The following is a 9502-nucleotide window of genomic DNA, read 5'->3' on the forward strand; positions in this document are numbered from 1 at the left end:
CCAGGGAAGCCCAGAGACCTTTAATAATTGGAACAAGAGAAGAGGTTAGATTAGAACCCAGGCTGTTTATTATCGTTATTATTAGGCTGCTTCAAGCTGCTGTCTCACAGTTTCCTGTTTCTCTATTCTTTCTCTTTTTCCTTTTTTTAGTTTCTTCTCTGCGTGTTTCAATTTGGATAGTTTCTATTGCCCTGTCTTCAAGTTTACTAACCTTTTCTTCTACACTGTCTAATCTGCTCTTAGTCCCATCCAGTCATTTTCAGCTCAGAATTTCAATTTTGGGTTTTTTTTTTTCTAATCTTACATGTCTCTCCTTATCATGCTTATGTTTTCCTCCACTTTCTTGGACATATGGAATATATTTATAATAAATGTTTTAATGTCTTTGCCTACTAATTATGTCATCTATGTAATTTCTGAGTCTATTTCTATTGACTGATTTTTCTTTGAATTATGAGTTACATTCTTTTGCTTCTTTTCATGTTTGGTAATTTTTTATTGCATGCCAGATATTGTGACCTAGTTGGGTGCTAGATATTTTTCTATTTCTTTAAATATGCTTGAGCTTTGTTCTAGAATGCAATTAAGTTCCTTGGCAACAATTTGATCCTTTCAAGGCATGCTGTTAGGCTTTGTTAGCTGGGGAAAAAGTAGCATTTAGTCTAGAGCTAATTTTTCCCCACTACCGAGGCAATACCTTTCTGAGTACTCTACCTGAGTCCTTATATATTATGAAGATTTTTCCATGGCTGATAGGAACATAAACTCTTCCCAACCTTGGATGAGCTCTAAGTATTGTTCTGCCTGTTTCTTTCCTGCAAGTCTTTCCCCAGTATCAGGCAGCTTTCTCACACATATGCTGACCAGAGTTCAACTGAAAGCCCTGGGGAACTCTGTGTAGTTTTTCTCTCTCTCTCTCCATCTCTCTCTCTAACTTTATCTCTCTCCCTCTCTGCAGCTCTCTCCTTTCCATGAAATGTATTCACTCCTTTCCATGAAGCTCTGTCCTTGCTAGTACTCTACTCTTCAAATCCTAGCTGTTTTGTGTCCCTGAATTCTCAAGCCTGTATCTTTAGCTCGGGGAATCTGATGGGCTCTGTCTGAGTCTCCCCTCCCTTCCCTATGGCCTGGAAACTCTCCATAAACTCTCTACCTGTCTCCTGTTATTCCATCCAGTGCAGGGCTCACCACATTTGTTTTCTTTTCACCAAAGATCACTGTCATGTACTGCCTGCTGTCCAGTGTCTGAAAACCATTAATATGTAAGTTATGTTCAGTTTTCTAATTGCTTAAAGAGGAAGGTCTCTGTTCCTTCATCTTGACCAGAAGTGGTAGTTGCTTCATTAATCTTGGGTAATCATTTGCTCCTTCCTTCCATCCTTTCCTGTCTATGGTCCTTTCCTACTTACTTTATCTGTGACTGACTAAGATGTCTTAAGAGCTACCTGCTTACTTTTTAGATGTACACACTCATATTATAGAGCAGAATACTTTAAAAAAATGTTCTTCTTATTATACAAGTACTACATGTTTATTTGGAAAAAAGTAGAAAATAAGCAAAAATCACCTTTAAGTCTTCTACATTGAGGTTATTATTCTGACATTGACATTTCCTGATAGACTGACATATGCAGCAAAAGAGAGTTCTATTTAGAACAAAAACTTACTACTCACTCCAGTTTGGGGAGGAGCAATGCCATCTCAGAGCTAGGGGATTCTTTTATTGGGAAACACCATCATGTTTCTCGGTGGAATTTTCTGATGAGGTCTCATGAGCATGTCATATGCAAGTAGGTGAGAAAAGAGAGGACTGAATTTTTCTTCCTAATAAAAAGGCAAATCTGTAGTGTTCCAGAGGAAAGTGGAGAAGAGGAAGAGAAAATAGAAGGCTTTAAAAAAAAGAAGCCTATGATGAAGGTAATAAACTGTGGTCTAAGGAGAGAAATTTCCTGTGGCCAGAAATTGTTTAATGAATTTTTAGAATATATATGTAATATTTAGTCATTGCTATTTGTTTTGTGCCAACATTTCTAAAATTTTAACCACAGCCTGCTTATGCTTTTGGTGCTTTGGGGGAATTCATTCCTTTACCAGATATTTTCTGAGCATCAAATGTACTCAGATTTGTTATTGATACTCTCTTAGTAGTTAATCTCTCTCTCCTTTTTTTTTTTTACAGTGAATTCTGGCTAAAAGTTTTCTTTTCTTTTCTCTTCTTTTTATTGGAGTATAATTGCTTTACAATATCGTGTTAGTTTCTGCTGTACAATGAGTTGTTAATCATATAGTTGTTTTGTCCAAGCCCCTGTCTGCCTCTACAGTATAGAGGTCCTTTGTAACTTTCTGTCCCTCTTTTTTTGTTCCCCCTTCCTTCTGAGGACAGGCTCTTCCCATTGTGGGCACATCAACCAACGGGCCTCAACTACCTCTAACCCTGGAGTAGGGGCCATGAGTCAGGCTGGAGAATCAGAGTATTTCAAACTCTTGGCCACAGCAGTTGGTTCTGGGATGGGCAAGTTACACGATCCACACAGATTTGGGTTCTTCTGAGAAATGATGTGGATACTGGGAGATTACACTCCTTTTTAGGAACACTGGCTACAAATATGTTATGAGCCTGGTAGATGTTTTCCTGACTTGGAAAGTCTTCTTAATGAAAAGCAGAACTGAGAAGGGAGAACCAGAGGGAAAGAGAGACACGGAAGGAGAAACAGAGACGGGAACAGAGACAAACATACAGACAGAGACAGACTAATGACATTGAAACCTTGAATCCAGCCATGCTGGAGGTCAGCACTGCCCCCTTGGATTACTCATTATGTGAGCTAATAAATTTCCTGCTTAAGCCAGTTTGAATTGGAACTTGAGTTGCAAGTTCCATCACCAAAAAATCCTATTGCATGACAACTCTTGCCCTCTCTAAACTTTCCCCAGAGTGTTTCTGGGAGTCCCAGGAGGGGTCTCACATGCCTCTAGAATTGGTCTGGGTTTTCCCTCTCTGTTGCCACATTTTCAGCCGTGGCTCAGAAGAGGTTCTGCTACTCCCAGTGTGAGCTAAGCCTGAAATCTACCAGCCAGTGTGTCATTGTCTCTGCAGAGCAGAGTCCCCTTCACAGGCTGAGAATTCCTGCTGACTGTTCCAGGCGGTTGCTGAATGCAAAGAAGCCTCCATCTATGTTTTCATTTAGAAATCCCAAAGCAAGGTGAGCCTGAGGCATGACTAAGTAGAGTGGCCACCATGCTGTTAGTGGCCACATTCACCCACGTTCAGAGAGCCTGAGCCAGGCTCCATATTTGGGACCCTCTTCCCTGTAACTTCGGGCTCCACTAGAGCGCAGTTCATGTGCAAGTTTCCTTCCCCTACAAAGGGACAAGCCTCAGGCACCCTGACTCCCGTCACCTCCATTGCTATTTGGCTCTCAACTGTCTTCTTAAATTCAGCTGACATGTCTGTATAGATGCAGCCATTGACCCTGTTCTGATTCTGTTTAGTTTGTGTTTTTCCCAAGAGGTATCTCATTCCTGAGCAATTCTGATACAATCGGTTAGGGAGAGGGCCACTGTGGGTGGGGCTGGTGTAGTCACTTATCACTTCCTTGTGATTTTCAGACCTTGATTCTGGTTCAATGGGATCAGTCAGCTACATACAATATGGCATGAATTTTGATTGCTGAGGTTGAATAGCCCTGAATAGATCAGCCTGCCATGTAGGCTGATATTTGTTTTTGAGCCAAGACTATAATGACAGACTGTTTAAAAATAAAAAAAACAAAAACAGTCTCAAAGAAACTGATGTATTGGTGACTTGTCAGGCTACAGCAGCATTTTCACAAAATAATCAGCCTTATGATAATTAATATTGTAACAGGCATATTCAGCATTTCTTTAGGGCAGACACTATGATAGCTACCTTCTTACTCTGATTTGATTTGGAAAGGAGCTATGCAATGCACTTGCTAAATTTGCAAGCAAAATCCGGGAGTAGGGGTTGAATAAAACCTTTGGTAAATCTATGAAGCTGCCGAAAAGTTTTACATTCAGTGAGGTCAAGTTCAGGCTTATGTATCTGGTTTGAAGGTCTGGGGGGTAGTTGATGAATCAAACACCACAGCACATATATAAAGGTATGGCTGTGAAGAGAGTGGTGGATATTAGGATAACTCCCCCCTGCTTTTTTATGGAGAATCAGCATTTGACACTGTTAGACATTTAATTTGGAAGCCTAAAGAAGACCAGAGTTGAGAAAAACATAAAGTATTTAAGCATTTTTTTTCCTGTAAGCTTGGAAGATTGTGCTTTCAAGTTGCTGGATAAAGACAAAACCTTAGAAGTAACCAGCAAAACCCAAACACCCATAATCACTCAACACACTTGGAACATCCCAGTGAAACAAACACGCCATGCAGGATTTGTGACCATATCTCTTGCTTATCCTTTCTTGTACCTTGTGATGTTTCCATCCATCTCTCTCAAGCCTACTCGGTGGATCTCAGAAGAGCCCTCTTGCTCTGCAGTGAATCTGGCATTACCACTGTCCAAGTCTTCAGGCTCAGTCCCGGCTCTAGGGTACCATACGATGATTGGTGTGACCCACTTTGGCATCGTGTAGCTGACCCAGCAAAAATGGATTCCAACATCTAAGGGAAGTCTCTTCCCCTTACTTTTGCTTCCGTCTCCTGCCGCGCACTCCAAAACATGTTGAAATGCTAAAAGAATGCAAAAGAACAAATGGGAACTTAAAATGAAAAGAGTTACTTGATAGACTTTGTTTTCCTTTCATAGCACAGTGTGTTGAAGTGGACCTGATTTCTGAGTCACTGAGTGCACAGTTTGGCACCCTGTAGTGGAAAAAGATCCAGTGATTTGTCAGTCATCCTGACTGGCCAAGAGAACTGCCTCTGGCCACTGATGCCCTGTGATGGGAACACTCGGGCCAAGCCTCTGGTACTCTGGTGGTGGTGTTGGAGTACGAGCCACACCAACTGGATCTGTGCAGCCACTTTTTGTTGAAATTGCGGTGCAGAACTTAAATAGAATCCTTCCTAAACCTAAGGCCCAGTTCCTCATTGCAAAGTTCGCTGTCCTCAGAGATGAAATACCCATCTTTGTTAAGGTTTGCCAGTTTTAAAATTTTTTCAGGGACTTCCCTGGTGGCGCAGTGGTTAAGAATCTGCCTGCCAGCGCCGGGGACTTGGGTTCGATCCCTGGTCCGGGAAGAACCTACATGCCGCAGAGCGACTAAGCCCGTGCGCCACGACTACTGAGCCCACAGGCCGCAACTACTGAAGCCCATGCGCCTGGAGCCTGTGCTCCACAACAAGAGAAGCTCCCACTCACCGCAACTAGAGAAAGCCCATGTGCAGCAGTGAAGACCCAATGCAGCAGCCAAAAATAAATAAAGTTAAACATTTTTTCAATATTTTATTCATACTTTTATTAAGTAATATGAGTTATATGAAAAAGGACCAACACCTAGAGGAATGGAAATACCACAGAGGTGAAAAATCATCGCCTAAACATTTGTACTGTTCTTCAAATGGTGGCAAAGGAGGGAGGTAAGCACGTAGGACACTAGGGAATTCCTTACTTTTTTCTTTGTGGAGTTTTTGGCTTTTGCCACGAGCTTCCTTAACTTTAACAACTAGAAAACATCACCCTTCCCTTGGTTTTCTTTTCCTCTTCTTTTCACCAGGAATCTGTAAACAAGGATTTTTTTTCCCTCTTTTAATCAAACATTCCTCTCAGAATCAGGGCCCTTTTCCAGGGTGGGCAGATACCTTCTCAACAGGCTGTAGCTCCATACTATATTCTGTTTCTGTGTGAATCGTCGATTCTCATGATTATTTTCACAACCAGAAGAGTCTTAGATGCTCGTTAAGGATTTTTCAGAAGGTAATTTGTGGGGCAACTGTGATTTGTAATAGCACAGAACCAGCCCACATTCAGCCACTTGCCGTCACTGTCCACGGCAGACATTACTAACCCATTATGGCATATGCCTTTCCATAGATTTGAGTGTCCTTCAGAATCTTTCTCAGTGGCATGCTCCAGACAGCTACTACCAATCAGAACTGGTACATGAAAGGACTCTTCTTTGCCAGCCTTTGGCTCCAGTGTTTCTTGTCAGCCTCAGCAGAGTTGCCGAATCTGGTTCTTCAGGATGGAAGGAGGTGAACAGGGATTCCCCCGGCTGGAAGGTACTTCAACAATACTTATTTCCTGAGCCTCCTGAATCAAAGCAGCACCTGGCTTTAGGAATTCTGCAAGAATAACATCTGGGGAAGTCATTTCCAGCCATAGGGAATTCCAGTTCCAAGTAGCCAGGAGAAGGCAACCAGCATGAGAATCTAATAGACGCTGCTATCACAGAGGGTTCTGACTTCTTGTTTAACTAAGCATCACCACTTCTCTCCACTCCTGGAAGGACTCTGGGTATAACTCTGTCCTGAGATGTCTCTGCCACAACAACCTGAGTTTACAGAAGAGGATAGTAAGCTGAGAAGTAGCAAAACAGACTAGAGCTGCCTATCAGAATAAAAGAGGAAGCATGAGAGAGCCAGACAGCAGGGAAAACCTCATTAATGGCAATTCATTCATAAAATACCTTTCATCATTTGGACAAGGCAGGGACTACAGTTCATTTCTGTACTATCTATGAAGAATTGTAGGTAAATTAGGAGGACAAATAAGATCATGCTGAGTAAGAGAACAAATTGCTTTGCACAGAGAAACCCATGTTATTGAATATAACTGAGAACATAAAAATTGCATTTTATTTAAAATGTTCTTTAATTCAGACTTTTTTTTTTATGGTACGCGGGCCTCTCACTGTTGTGGTCTCTCCCGTTGCGGAGCACAGGCTCCGGACGCGCAGGCTCAGTGGCCATGGTTCACAGGCCCAGCCGCTCCGCGGCATGTGGGATCCTCCCGGACTGGGGCACGAACCCCCGTCCCCTGCATCGGCAGGCGGACTCTCAACCACTGCGCCACCAGGGAAGCCCCTAATTCAGACGTTTTCATAATTAAGGCCAGTTTTACCCAGGTGATCTGAATTTGTTTTTCCCAGAACAGGCCCATTCCAGCCTTCATAGAAAATACTGCCTGCTTGCTGTAGGTAATCCCCACACCCCAGAGGCTCTCTGTGTTGACCAGCCTGATTCCTGATCCCCTTCCGAAACCAGCTGGTATCTAGTTCCCTTCTGTGCATCTCTTCATCTTCTACCTTATCAGTAACTCCTGACTCTTGGCTCCATTTCCCAGGATACCTAGAGTGGTGCCTATTGGCACCATTTTTCCAACAACAATTGCTCACTTCACGTCTCTGTGTCATTTTTTGGTAATTCTCACAGTATTTCAAAATTTTCATTATCATTATACTTGTTATGGTGATCTGTGGTCAGTGATCTTTGATGTTACTGTCGCAAAAAGATTATGACTCACTGAAGACTCAATGATGATTATCATTTTTAAACAAGAAGGTATTTTTTTAAATTTATTTATTTATTTATTATTTTTTCATTTTTTTGGGTTGTGTTGGACCTTTGTTTCTGTGCACAGGCTTTTCTCCGGTTGTGGTGAGCAGGGGCCACTCTTTGCTGCAGTGTGCTGGATTCCCATCACGGTGGCTTCTCTTGTTGCAGAGCACGGGCTCTAGGCGTGCGGGCCTCAGTAGTCATGGCACATGGGCTCAGTAGTTGTGACACACAGGCTCAGCAGTTGTGGCTCACGGGCTCCAGAGCTCAGGCTCAGTAGCTGTGGCGCACGGGCCTAGCTGCTCCGCGGCATGTGAGATCATCCCTGACCAGGGCTCAAACACGCATCCCCTGCACTGGCAGGTGGATTCCCAACCACTGCGCCACCAGGGAAGCCCCAAAGTATTTTTAATTAAGGTATGTATATTGTTTTTTTAGATATAATGTACTGCACACTTAGTGGACTATAGTATAGTGTACACCTGACTTTTACGTGCACTGGGAAAACAAAAAAATCATGTGACTCACTTAATTGTAATATTTGCTTTATTGCAGTGGTCTGAAACCAAACCCACAATATCGCTGAGGTTTGTCTGTACATTGAATATGCGTAAGGAAACTCACAAGGGATACATAAGAAAATTCACAAGCGTGGTTCCAGTTAGGATGGGTTGAAAGTAGGAAGAGGGAACTAGGCGAATATGGGACAGAGGTAAGGGACTTTTCATTGTATGACTTCTTATTGTTTATTTTATTTCTGAAAGATGTTAAGGTAATACACACTTAATGAATTAAGTAAATGAATTGAATTTAAGAAGAAAAATAATGACATTGCCCAGAAAAAAGGAAACTGCTCATTCTATGAAATCAAGTACCTTGGATTGAATAAAAATGCACTGGAAAGGGCTTCCCTGGTGGCGCAGTGGTTGAGAGTCCACCTGCCGATGCAAGGGACACGGGTTCGTGCCCCGGTCCGGGAAGATCCCACGTGCCGCGGAGTGGCTGGGCCCGTGAGCCATGGCCGCTGAGCCTGCGCGTCCGGAGCCTGTGCTCCGCAAAGGGAGAGGCCACAACAGTGAGAGGCCCGCGTACCACAAAAAAAAAAAAAAAAAATGCACTGCAAGGATACCAAGGCTAGTGTCACAAAGTTTTCTGTTCTTTTTATTTTAAGCTGCCTTAAATCAGTTTAGGAAATAGAGAACAGACAAATAAACAAATGTGTATGTTTATGCTAACATTTATTGATCAGTCTTGACTTATCTAGACAGACCAACAATTCTTTTAAGTTAGGAAGTGGGTGTTACCTCAGAATTATGCAGAGACTCATTGGTCTAATTGGTACCCTCTCTTGAGAGATGTTCACTGGGGGTCTGTGTGCTGAAAGAGTGATGGGAGGCATTCTGGCATTCCATACAGCAAGAGAAGAATCTATAGGGTGGATAAACAACAAGGTCCTACTGTAGAGCACAGGGAACTGTATGCAATATCCTGGGATAAACCATAATGGAAAAGAATAGGAAGCAGAATATAGATATGTATAAATGAGTCACTTTGCTGTACAGCATAAATTAACACAACATTCTCAATCAACTGTACTTCAATAAAATTTTTTTAAAAAAGAAAAGAGGGGCTTCCCTGGTGGCGCAGTGGTTAAGAATACGCCTGCCAATGCAGGGGACACGGGTTCGAGCCCTGGCCCAGGAAGATCCCACATGCCACGGAGCAACTAAGCCCGTGTGCCACAGCCACTGAGCCTGTGCTCTAGAGCCCACGAGCCACAACTACTGAAGCCCGCGTGCCTAGAGCCCGTGCTCTGCAACAAGAGAAGCCACCACAATGAGAAGCCCGCGCACCACAAGAGTAGCCCCCGCTGGCCACAACCAGAGAAAGCCCGTGCACAGCAACAAAGACCCAATGCAGCCAAAAATAAAAATAACAAATAAATAAATTTAGGAGGGAAGGAAGGAAGGAAGGAAGAGAGAGAGAAAGAAAGAAAGAAAGAAAGAAAGAAAGAAAGAAAGAAAGAAAGA

The sequence above is a fragment of the Monodon monoceros genome, unplaced genomic scaffold (assembly GCF_005190385.1).
Source record: "Monodon monoceros isolate NGI ecotype Baffin Bay Population unplaced genomic scaffold, NGI_Narwhal_1 Super_Scaffold_15, whole genome shotgun sequence".
NCBI classification, from domain to species: domain Eukaryota; kingdom Metazoa; phylum Chordata; class Mammalia; order Artiodactyla; family Monodontidae; genus Monodon; species Monodon monoceros.